Source organism: Ochlerotatus camptorhynchus, unplaced genomic scaffold, assembly GCF_037179485.1.
Source record: "Ochlerotatus camptorhynchus isolate MF236.1 unplaced genomic scaffold, CSIRO-AGI_Acam_v1.1 ptg000232l, whole genome shotgun sequence".
NCBI lineage: Eukaryota > Metazoa > Arthropoda > Insecta > Diptera > Culicidae > Ochlerotatus > Ochlerotatus camptorhynchus.
This window is the reverse complement of record NW_027040722.1, coordinates 3,820,586-3,833,995: the sequence shown is the minus strand read 5'-3', so window position 1 is coordinate 3,833,995 and position 13,410 is coordinate 3,820,586.

Sequence of the window (13,410 nt, the reverse complement as noted above, 5' to 3'; positions counted from 1 at the left end):
GCGATCTTGTTTTCCGTACTGAGTACCAATGCTCCCACACCTGGACCCTACCTATCGACCCATCAACTCATGGACAGGGGACCAAAGGCGTTACTTCCCTTCCGAAGGAAGTTGTTATCAGAGATTTTATACCTCTGAAAAAAAAAATTATAATTTCGTTACAGAAACTGATCTTGATACAAGGGGTAGGTCACTCCACACACCAATCTTGGGTCATCTTTTTTGTCTGTGTGCTGCAAATGTGCCGCAGATATGCCGATTGTGCCGGCCATAGAGCAAGCTGCGATTTTTTGTAAAATACCCATCCCGGCATTTCTGACATCTTAAACACAGACAAACAGACATAATGCTCGCAAGTTGTTCATCGAACAAGCATTTAACGGACAATTTAAAAGTATCGTAGGTGGTAGTGCCGCCACCTGTGGTGCTCATAGTCTATTCTCTTGCGTTTGACGTTTACACACTACCGCCATCTGTTCAGCGTAGTGCCCACCACAGTGTACTCAACAGATGGCGGTAATGTTTTAGCGGCGATTATTTACATTGTGAATTATTCAATGTGTTATGTCTGTTTGTCTGTGCCTTAACTTATCTTGAGTTTATCTCTAGCTAAACTTTTACTTTGTTTGATTAAACTTTAAGTAATAAGCTTTATTTAACATGTAATTATCTTTAAAACAACTTTAACACTTTAACAAATTAACTTAACTTAATTTTGACGAAATCTTAGCTTAAAAAAACTTCCAAGTAGCATCAAGTTTCAAGTAATTCCAAGAATTTTCCAGAAGTTTCCCTGAAGATCTCTGGAAATAACTTTAACATTACTTTTACTATTCTTTAACTTAACTTTAATGAACCTTAATATTATTAACTTAACATAACTTTAAGTTTTACTTAATTTAAATTTATCTTTTACTGAATTTTACCAAATTTTTAATTTAACTACATCATTACATTAGGTTAACTTTAATGTATCGTTAACATAAACGAAACCTCCACTGAAATTTTACTTAATTTGAACTAAACTCGATTTTATCTTTAATAAAACTTTTGCCTAATTTTTACTAATATTTTACTAACTAACTTAACTTAAATGCAGCTTTAACTAAACTTTTGCTTTTATTTATTAATTTTAACCCTTCGTTACTCGCGCCATCTTTTGTAACACGAGTAATCGCGCGTTGTACTTTGTACAACAGAGAGAGGTTTCCATTGCCATTTTGCAGCCGAGCTACCAATCGATATGAAACTAACGGGTATTCCTTAAAAAACTTGTTTTTTTACTAAACAAGCTCAACTTTTATCACAGTTAACCCCCAAAAAGTGCGGATAATAGAGAAAATGTGAATGGAAACCGCGTAAAAGGTGTCCGTACTACGTGGTATTTGACTTAATTGGTTACAACATGGAAAATCTCGAGATCTTGACAAGATAGAAAGTTACTGTCTTGGGCAAAGTTGCTCAAGAGACCACAACTTTTTCGCTGGTGGAGAGTAGTTCAAAGTTTTCTCACTACGTAGCGCTAGAATACATGGGAAATTATCGCATGTGATATATCTCGAGGTCATGACCAGATAGAAAGTTACTGTCGTCGACAAAGTTGTTGATGAGATCAAAGCCTATTTCATGGTGCACAATAGTTCAAAATTTTCTCAATACGCGGCGCTAGTATACACGTGAAATTCTCATATAAAATATCTCGAGATCCTGACCAGATAGATAGTTGCTCAGAAGGTCATGGGATTTTTTATGGTGGACAGTAGTTCAGAGTTTTCTCACTTGGCGGCGCTAGTATACATGTAAAATTCTTGCAAATATAAAATATATCTAAATTCTTACCAGATAAAAAGTTACTGTCTTCGGCTAAGTTTTTTAGGAAGTTTAAATCTTTGAAGAACTCTTGTTGTGCAAACATTTTATGATATCCTGAACAACTTTGCCGACGACAATAATTTTCTGTCTGGTCAAGAACTTGGGATATTTTAAATGCGAGAATTTCACATGTATGCTAGCACCATGAAGTGAGAAAATTCTGAACTACTGTCAGCCAGCGACAAGGCTATGATCTCCTGAACAACTTTGTCGGAGACAGTAACTTTCTATCTGGTCAGGATCTCGATATATTCCATGTTGTAATCAATTAAGTCAAATCCCACGTAGTATGGTCACAGCTTACGCGGTTTCCATTTAAATTTTCGCCATTATCCGCATTTTTTAGGTGCTTACTGTAATCAAAGTTTAGCTTGTTTAGATCAAAACAAGTTTTTTAAGGAATACTCGTTGGTTTCAGATCGATTGGTAACTCAGCAACAAAATGACAATGGAAAACTCATGTGTGTTGTACAAAGTACAACAGCGCGAGTAACGGAGGGTTAAGTTTACTTTGTTCACTTTATCATAACAAGATCGTTTTTTTTAAATTAATATTATCATTTTTATAGTCACTTTAACGCACTTGGGTCAGTCGTGAATTTAATTTGACTAAACTTTTTCTTAACCTTCCTTAAACTTTAACTTAACTTTAATGTAACTTTGACTTAATTTCAACTCAACTTGATTTTATCTTTATCTCCCTTTCGGGATCCGATTTCAGATTCCCCATTGGACTCTGATATCAGATTCTTCATCGGAATTCGATTTCAGATTCCTCATCGGAATCCGTGTTCGGATTCCCCATCGGGATCCGGGATCGGATTCCCTATCGATATCCGAAATCGGATTCCCTATCGGGATCCGGAATTGGATTCGGTATCGTGATCCAAAATTGAATTCGGTATCGGGATCCGAAATTAGATTCGCTATCGGGATCCGGAATCGATTTCCCTATCGGGATCCGTATTCGCTTTCCTCTTCGGGATCCAGGATCGGATGCCCTATCGGGACCCGAAATCGGATTCCCTATCGGGACCTGGAATCGAATTCCCTATCGGGACCCGAAATCGGAATCCCTATCGGGACCCGAAATCGAAATCCCTATCGGGACCCGAAATCGGAATCCCTATCGTTATCCGGAATTGGATTCCATACAGGGATCCAGAATCGGATTCCCTATCGGGATCCGGAATCGGATTTCCTATCGGGACCCGGAATCGGATTCCCTATCGGGATCCGGAATCGGATTCCTAATCGGGATCCAGAATCTGATTACCTATCGAGATCTGGAATCGGATTCATTATCGGGATCCGGAATCGGATTCCCAATCGGGATCCAGAATCTGATTACCTATCGAGATCCGGAATCGGATTCATAATCGGGATCCGGAATCTGATTCCCCATCGGGATCCGTTTTCAGAATCCCCATCGGGATCCGTTTACAGAATCCCCATCGGTACCCGTATTTGGGTTACAGTATTCCACTCGGGATCCTCATCGGGATCCGTCTACGGAATCCCCATCGGGATCCGTCTACGGAATCCCCATCAGGATCCGTCTACGAAATTCCCATCGGGATCCATCTACTGAATCCCCATCGGGATCCATCTACGGAATCTCCATAAGGATCCATCTACGCAATCCCCATAGGTATCCATCTACGGAATCCCCATTGGGATCCGTTTACGAAATCCCCATCGGGATTCGTCTACGGAATACCCATCGGGATCCTTACTTGTATTCCCTATCGAGATCTGTACTTGGATTCTCCATCGGGATCCGTCAACGGAATCCCCATCGGGATCGGTCTATGGAATCCCCATCGGGATCTGTTTACGGAATTCTCATCGGGACCCGTTTACACAATCCCCATCGGAACCTGTATTCGGTTTTCCCATCGGGATCCGTTTACGGAATCCCCATCGGGATCCGTATTCGGAATCCCCATCGGGTTCCGTATTCGGTTTCCCCATCAAAATTTGTTTACGCAATCCCCAACGGGATCCGTCAACGTAATTCCCATCGGGATCCATCTACGGAATCCCCATTGGGATCCGTCTACGGAATGCCCAGGACCCGTATTCGGTTTCCCCATCGGGATCCGTATTCGGTTTCCCCATCGGGATTCGTATTCGGTTTTCCCATCTGAATCCGTCTACAGAATCCCCATCGGGATCTGTATTCGGTTTCCCCATCGGGATCCGTATTAAGTTTTCCCATCGGGATCCGTCTAGGGACTCCCCATTGGGATCCGTTTTCGGTTTTCCCATCGGGATCCGCCTATGGAATCCCCATCGGGATCCGTATTCGGTTTCTCAATTGGGATCCGTAATCGGTTTTCCCATTGGGATCCGTATTTGGTTTCCCCATCGGGATCCATCTAGGGACTCCACATTGGGATCCGTATTCGGTATCCCCATTAAGTTTCGTATTCGGTTTTTTCATCGGGAGCCGTCTATGGAATCCTCTTAGGGATCCGTATTCGGTTTCCTCATCGGGATCCGTATTCGATTTCAGATTCCTCATCGGAATCCGTGTTCGGATTCCCCATCGGGATCCGTCTTCAGAATCTCCATCGGGATACATATTCGGATTCCCCATTGGGATCCGTCTACGGAATCCCCATCGGGATCCGTCTATGAAATCCCCATCGGGATCCGTCCACGGAATCTCCATCGAATTTACTAATTTTAAAAATTTACTAACCTTTATCTACCTCCTTTTGGGATCCTGCATCGGTTTCCGGTTGGATGTTGCAGTGCACTTTCATAAAAAAACAAAACATTAAACAACAAGCTGACAGTGAGCATTCCTAAGGGCGTAAACGCGATGATCGATTTTCTTCTTCGATTTTCTCTTTTGTTAATAACTCGCTTGGATTAACATTCCTCGGTGCGTTTGTTGTTGCTTTTGGTAGCCAATACAAACTGTTACAGCACTGTATTGGACAAATTTTAGAATTTGCTTCCCTTAGCTTAGCAATTTAAAGGGAAAATCGACGAAGAGAATCGATCATCGGTTTACGCCCTTATGCATGCTCACTGTCGAAATACTCAAGTTTACTTGCCAGAATAAACAGTAGACTGATGCAAAATTTGAAATTTTCGCTCCACAGTGTTCAAGCCTCCGAAAGTTTAAACTCATTTGATAAGAAACTGACTTGGCACAAACCATTTGAAGTTTATATGGAAATTAGTATGCGAAAACAAAACTTTTTGTGCATTGCCTTCTGCTCTTTTTACATACTAGGTCGTATGAATAAAAGCGTTTACTTTACTTTTCCCGTAAGAAAAGCACGGGAAAGTAAAGTCAACTCTTTTTATTCATATGGCCCATTGTACTGTTAACAAATTCCATTGCTATTCTTATGGGAATTTTTATCAGCTACAACTTTGCAGAAAATCATTTTTCAGCCAAACGTCAAATTAAATAGTTATTAATTGTTTAAGAGATTGATAATCTTATGGCAAGATTAAGCAACTGTATTGTGGGCAACACTGTATTCTGCAGTGTGACATAGTAGCCATGATTTTTGTCTTCTATTCTACGCGCCATTAACACCACCCAACAAACAATTTGAGCTGATTAAAAGCTGAATAAGCTATTTTTTACCTGAAGAAGCATATTTTGGCCTGAATAAGCTCTTATTCAGCTTTCAATGTTTGTTGAGCAATGTTGCCTGCTGAACAGTTGATTGAGCATAATCATAAGACATCAGTGACTTGAATAATTAATAATTTTTGTTCCTTACATTTGATTGAAAAGTAGTTTTCAACAAAGCTGTAGCTGAGAAAATTTTCAACAAGCTCAGCTATCATTTTCTAAAGTAAAGTGAACTGGTGAATTTTGAGATGGATATGAACCGAAATTATGGTTTCTTCATAGTAATTCCCATATAAACTTCAAATGCTTTGTGCCAAGTCAGTTTCTAACAAAATTAGTTCAAATTTTGGGAGGCTAATCAGGGCCCAATTTGGAACCGTTTGAGCACTGTGGAGTGAAAATTTCAAATTTTGCATCAGTCTAATAAACAGCCTGTTGTTTTCCGGGAACTTACTTTTGTTCTTCCTGCTCCGACCATCACAAAACAAAAACAAATCAAAACCAAGACGAAGATGTTATTTGGCAACCCGCGGTAGGAGTTTGAGTTTCTATAATTATACCCACCCAGCGGTGGGAAATCGATTTTTTGACGTAGGATTACGTCTTTCGGCAACATATTGGGGGTGCAATTTAAAAAAAAAAAACCAAAATCAACCGCGGGACGAAAATAGGTCAGGTTTTGACCACATATACCACTGTCAATATCAGATGAATTTTAATTCTAAATAAGCCAAAGAATTGGGAATTTATCTACCAATCTGCTAAATTGAACACTTTATTAATTTTCAATAGGTCACTATTGAAAAATACACAAATGTCCAACTGTTGCAATGGTGATCAAAATTATAACCGATTACCTGCAAACAGCGCATTCCCTAACACAGATTTAAAAATCGAATTCGATCCTGTCTCACTGAACGGTGCTCATTCAATCACCGTGTGTGGTGGTGTCCGGTCGACGGTGTCCGCAGCAGCAGTGCTTTCAGCGTGTGGCGTTGAACATCGTTATCCTGTACACCACGAAAGGCATCCTGAAAGCAGCGAGCATCCATAGAAGGAAGACGAAGCCGCACCGCGATCGAAATCAGTTTCCTCGTGAGAAGCTGTGGGTCATCAATGCCTAGCGCCGTCAACCTTGCTCCAAACAATTAACAGATCGCCAGCCTCATCCGTGTTGAACACCTTAATAGCTCAGCATTACTCAACCATCACGACTAAACGGTCCTTTTCAGGACCAGCACAAAATTGTTAAAGAGTATTATTTGGACATTTGTCGAGGTTATCAGTTCCCGCAACCAGCTAGCTATCAAGGCTCAACCTGTCTATATAAGGTGTGGAATTGTAGGCCTGATTGTATTGGTGAGATTAATCATATCGTCCGGCCATTTTCCAGAGACGGAGCTGTTCCGCTGGTAGGAAGTTATAAAAATCCACATATAGAATTTGAAAGAAGTGGAAATAATTCGCTTTAGGTGCATATTCAGGTAAAAAGTGAACGAAAAGTTAAATTTATTAGTCAGGGACAATCATTTGTTTTCCCGGAAAATACTGTTTAATATAAATGATTTTTCTTCATACAGTTTTACCTGCTTTACTACCAATCCTCAGAAAGCCAAAAAAAATAATCAAATTTGTGAGTAAATTAGCTCTCACGAGCTCAATCTCTCAATTGCCATATTTTTTATGAAACCCAATTTGTGATTTCCTTTCATAGATTACAAAATAGAGTAGGGTAGAGAACTAAATACTTCGGTCTAATAGCCGATTTTGGGCCTATCGAGCAGAAAACTTCAAATAAATCCATGATTTCAGAGTAAACAAGTCAATTAGGCGTTTTGTACGATAATTTAGTTAATAAACTACCGAATAAAGTCAATGCAAACGCGTGATATGAAGGTTTGCACCCATAATTCCCACAAACAAAAGAAGTTCTCCGACCGAATCAATTTTTTTTTCTTTATCAGATAGGCCGAAGTGAATTCATTGGCGTTTCAATGCGTAAGGCCGAGTTTAGAATCCGTAGGCCGAGTTTGGCGTCAAGAAGCAGTGTTAGACTTATAACAATATCTAAACAATTTGTTTCTCTGTATGAAATTTTACGGTACGTACATAAACGTAAATAAATTTGGAAGCCATCAGTAATAATAAAATTCCGTTTGGTGCTAAACTGCGCTAGATTAAGAAAGAATAAGTGCGGGTTGTGCTTAATAAGCCGGAAATAAGGTAGTGAACCCTATCTGACAGTACAAAACATGTCTGGTACCACATTTAGATTAACATTCTAAGTCCCTCCTTTTTTACATATTCTGCTCAAACGCTACTTTCTGCCCCACCCCATTCATACAATTCGGAAGGAAATCCTGAGAGGGGTGAGCTATTTTGAGTGCAGAATGTGTAAAGAAGGAGGGACTTCAGTTGTTAATCTAAATGCATATATAGAGGTACCAGACATATTTTGCACTGCGAGCTCGATTCTCTGCTTGAACGTCAAGCAGTACAGTTCGGTCTTTGCTCGCTCTGTCGAGTTGTTCTAAAGTTTCTAGTTTGTTCCAAACATTCGCAGTTTAATCGCGTCGTCAGTAGTGTCGGTCGCTTCGTGTGATGGGAAGACAGCGCTCCCGGAGCAGGCTCCGAGAGAAAACGGAGAAGAAGAACAGCGGTGAGGGTAGCTTGAGTGTACCTATTTCGAATAGGTACGCTACTCTTCCCACCGATGTAGGGAATCCCACCTCAGCCACGGTGAAGCGGTCTAAGAAGAGGAAGAAAAATCAAGGCCAGTCCGATGGTGCGAGTGGACGGGACGATGCCACCGCGACGAACGTCAGCGTCATTGGTGATTTTGCCGACGCCGTCGACAACGAAACTGCTGCCACCCCGAGTGCAGCAAAAATGAAGCTTCCTCCACTGGTGGTGAAGCAAGTCCCACTCAACACGCTGATTGGCGATCTTTCATCGCTGGGCGTTGCAGCTGAGTTTAAGCTCGGCAGGATCGGCACCAAGGTGATGCTCCGAACAAAAGCGGAGTACGAAGTGGCCGTGAAACATCTGAAGGATACCAAGGCGGAATTCTTCACGCACGACATCCCCGGTGAGAAGCCCTTCAAGGTAGTCATCAGGGGTCTACCAAACTTCGACCCCAAGATGGTTGAAGCTGAAAGCAACCGGTACAAGCTTGCCCCAATCGCTGTCTTCCGAATGACAAGGAGAGACGAAAACGTGAAGACGTACCCGGATTGTCTTTTCCTGGTGCACTTCCAGAAAGGGACAGTGACGCTCAATGCGCTACAAGCCATCCGATCAATCTGCTCCATCATCGTACGGTGGGAGCCATACCGTGGCGGCCATCGTGACGTAACGCAGTGTATGAGGTGCCTCAATTTTGGACACGGTACCCGCAACTGCAACATCAAGCCACGCTGCAGCAACTGCGCTCAAGAACACGCCACTTCCAACTGCCCTGCGGATGGAGCCGTGGCGATAAAATGCGCTAACTGTGGTGGTGCACATCAAGGTTCCGACAGACAGTGCTCCAAACGCGAGGACTTCAAACGCATCCGAAAGCAGGCGTCAAGCAACAATCAACCAGGACGCAAGAAGGACAAAACCCCATCATTCAGGACGGAGGATTTTCCGCCTCTTCGTGCTCCCCAGCAAAGGCAAGCGAATTCGCGGGTGCAACCCGCCCCCCCTCAAGAAGCTTCCGGTGATTTTGCTGGCCAAAGCTCTCCATCCCCCCCTGGATTCTGGAGACAACCAACAGCGCAAAACAACAACCCCGATCTGTTCTCAGCGGATGAACTGATGGAAATTTTCGTCAACATGTCCGGTGCTCTTCGTAAGTGCCGCAATAAGCCCGAACAGATCCAGGTGCTCGGTAAGTTCATCATCCAGTATGGCGTCTAAACCGCTGTACTCCGTTTGGTTCTCGGACGAGCCAACATTCATCTCACCGGCAGGCAACCCATCGACGCTAGACCTGTTTCTTTCAAATACCGGCTTGTCCAAGCCGGTAGCCTTAAACGAACTCAGCTCCGACCATCAACCGGTGGTGGCTGAACTGGGATACAACGTAGCTGCTGCTCCAAGCCTGCGCAAGGACTACCATCGCGTAAACTGGGCCCAGTTTGGACGCGTGGTAGACAGGCACATCATCGACAACCCGCCGCTTGACTCCGTGGAGGACATCGACCGAGCGTTGGAAGTACTCCACCAAGCCATAACCATGGCTGACGAGGCGTGCGTCCGACGAGTTCCTGTGAGGGGTAAGTTTATTGCTATTGATTCCCACACCCAACTCTTAATTCGCCTGAGAAATGTTCGTAGACGCCAGTTTCAGAGGACTGGAGATCTAGCGAGGAAACGTGAAATGGCCAATCTGAACAAGGAGATTGCTTCCAGAATGGTCTCACTCCGGAACGAAAGTTTCGGGCGGCTTGTCCAGAATCTGGACGACCGCTCCAGACCATTCTGGAAAGTTGCCAAGGTCTTAAAGACGCACCCTAAACCCATTCCGCCACTAAAAGATGAAAATGATGACGATCGGCTCATAATCACCCCTCAGGAGAAAGCAAAGCGATTGGTGAGCATATTACCAAATCGCACCTGCTTGGCTCCAACATCCAAAGTCCGCTCGAAGTTCAGGTTGAGCAATGCGTACTCAACCTTGATTCCTCCCCTTATGCCATCCCTCCGGAGGATAGAATCACAGTGGAACAGATTTGCTCAGCGCTGAAATGCACCAAAAACATGAAGGCCCCCGGGTTTGACGGAATATTCAACCTAGTGTTGAAAAATCTCAGCATGAAGGTTCACTCTCTGCTGGCTGCTGTCTTCAACAGATGCTTGGAACTGCACTACTTTCCAAGTATCTGGAAGACAGCGAAAATCATACCTATCCGCAAACCCGGGAAGGACCCAACGCTAGCTTCAAGCTACAGACCAATCAGCCTCCTTTCAGCGCTGAGCAAATTGTTCGAGAAACTCATTCTCAATTGTTTGCTCAAGTTTGTCGAGGAAAATAACATTCTAGTTCCGGAACAGTTTGGGTTCAGAAAGGGGCACTCCACCAATCACCAGCTAGTGCGGGTGATGAATAACATCCGAAGTAACAAAGCTGTATCCAAGTCCACAGCCATGGCATTGTTAGACGTTGAGAAAGCGTTTGATAATGTCTGGCACAATAGGCTTGTATACAAGCTTTGTAACTTCAACTTTCCATTACATCTGGTTAAAATCACCCGTAGCTACCTCCAGCAAAGGTCGTTTAAGGTATCGTTGAATGGTTGTCTTTCCGACACGTTTTCCATCCCAGCAGGAGTCCCGCAAGGCAGTCTGCTGGGACCCTTGCTTTACAGCATTTACACTTCCGACATTCCTCCCCTTGGAGACGGTTGCGTGTTTTTCCTGTTCGCAGATGATACCGCAATAGCCGTCAAAGGAAGGATGCCTCGCGAAATAACGAACAAACTTCAACGATGCCTTAACGCCTTTGCTGATTATGCCACCACGTGGAAAATCAAAATCAATGCTTCCAAAACACAAACAATCATGTTCCTCCATCGGCAATCACCCAAACTAAAACCGACTCCCTCTTGTACTGTAATCATGGATGGCACAAGGGTTGAGTGGTCCGCCGAAGTAACCTATCTCGGGATGTTGTTTGACGAAAAGCTCCTATTCCGCTCGCATGTGGAGAAAACCGTAGTCAAGTGTTCCGCCTTGGTTAGGAGTCTGTATCCGCTGATTTGCCGCAGATCCCGCCTCTCAAGGGTGAACAAACTGGCCGTCTACAAACAAATCGTAGCACCTGCGATCCTCTACGCAGCTCCGGTGTGGGAATCATGTGCACAGACTCACAGGAACAAAATTCAGGTAGCTCAGAATAGAGTGCTGAGGATGGTTCTTGATCGTCCTTTCGACACTAGAATAACAAATTTACATGAAGAGGCAGGCATTGCCAAAATAGATTCCAAAATTAACGAAATTAAGACTAAATTTACACAAAAATGTAATTTATCAGAACATGCTTTGATAAGCAATTTGTATATAGTAGGTTAGGTGTATATAGTAGTTGTAGGTTAGTTGTAGTTGTAAATAGTATTTATAAGTAGTCTCCTTTTTCCAATTCAAATCAAACCAATCCCACCAAGGTGGTCATACTTTAAAATAGGCCTGATAGGACTAGGAACTGTAAATAATAATTAAAATCTCAAATGAACTAAAGTTGAAAAGACGCATCTGTGTCACTTGAAAAATTCATAAATGTAAACCACACAATCACAAGAAATAAAGATCATTTAAATGGCAATATTTTGCACTGCACTGTCCTCTGTGAACAGTTATTGGAAAACAAATTATGTGTAGTTTCCGATCGATGCCACCGCCAACAACAGCAGTGACATCTGATGGAACATGAAAGCAGAAGCTTGACAAAATGATTAATCCGTTTTTCCCTCAGCTTTCATCCCGCTTTGCACGATTCGTTTTTTACTCAATCAACCTTGTAGTGACGTCAAAATGTTTGTTTCGATCGGCGCTTACATAGGAAATTTAATATGGATTATAGAATTTTTTGTAGGGGAATTGGCTCTAATGTTGGCCTATGGATCTAAGATTGGGCCCATCGCTAAAAATCTGCTATTTATCAATTTTATCCAGATGAACGCGTCATTGGGACGGTACTAATGAATATTTTTAATTGCTTTTGAAAATTTAGTTGATTGCTGAATTTATGTATGAGCCAAAATTAGAGGCATAATGTTGAGGTAATTAATTGATTATTGAATTAGCACTCTATACACACCAAATTTCTTAAATTGTGTTCGGTACTTTTTTTTGCTGAACTCGTTCTGTAAAATATCATTTTTACCGATATTTATGTAAAATGTAGTATATTACCATCTTTCCGCAATGAAAAATACTGATTTTCTGTAATTTTCAGAAAATCACCGAAAACTGTAAACAAAAATTACTGATAGAAACTGTAAATGGCTTCAATTTTACAATACTGTAAAAAAAGTGTGACGAACGTACTGTAAATAATGCCTTTTACCAAAACAAACGGTAGTCAAATGCTAGATTCTTGTAAAAATTACCGAACAGATATGTAAAATTCATACTGTCACCTTCGCTGTCAACCTCGAACTTTGCGACCATTAAGAGTTTGAGTGGTCTTTGTTTCTCCAGTGTGAAAAGTAAGTACTTAAGTTTGTTTTTGCTATAATCTATGTAATCTATGCTATACTGAATTTTATTTTGCATTCAGTCCAAGGTCAATCATTTCTGGTTACCAGTCACCATGGAATAAGCCGAATGTCAACAACTGCAATGAAAAAAACAACCAATGTGTGCGGAGTTTTTAATCATCGAGGTTTTCAACCAGTAGCTGTTTCATCTCCTGCATCTCCCAGTTTGCCGCCGATAACTTTATTCGCGTCCGTGTTCGCAATATTAACACATACGAATAAAAATAAATGTTTTTATGAGTCAAATAAATCGTTTAATTTGCTTTTATAACCAAATTTTAAGAAAAAAAAAAAAACTTTAGCGAAATGGTCGGTAAAAAATTTACGGAACGCTATAGCGTGCTATTGTAAACTTTACCAATCATTCAGCTTAATTTACAATGCGGTTCAGTAAATTTTGACAGGTCACGAGCGAAGATAAATTTACTGAATGTACTGTAAAACAACAAAAAATTACCGAACCGTTTACAGAATGTTCTGCTGTTCCGTATTCGGTAAAAAATTACAGTATACAGTAAAAAAATCTTAGTGTGTATACCAAGAAAAAGCAGCCTGTTTGTGAGTTTCTGCCTGTTTTCAAGTAAGGAGTTATCATAAAGAAACAATTTGCCAGCTGGTATTACCCGGCGACTTTACAAATAAATACAATCAAACAAAATCATCATGCAGAACGAGGATTTGTTTCACTTC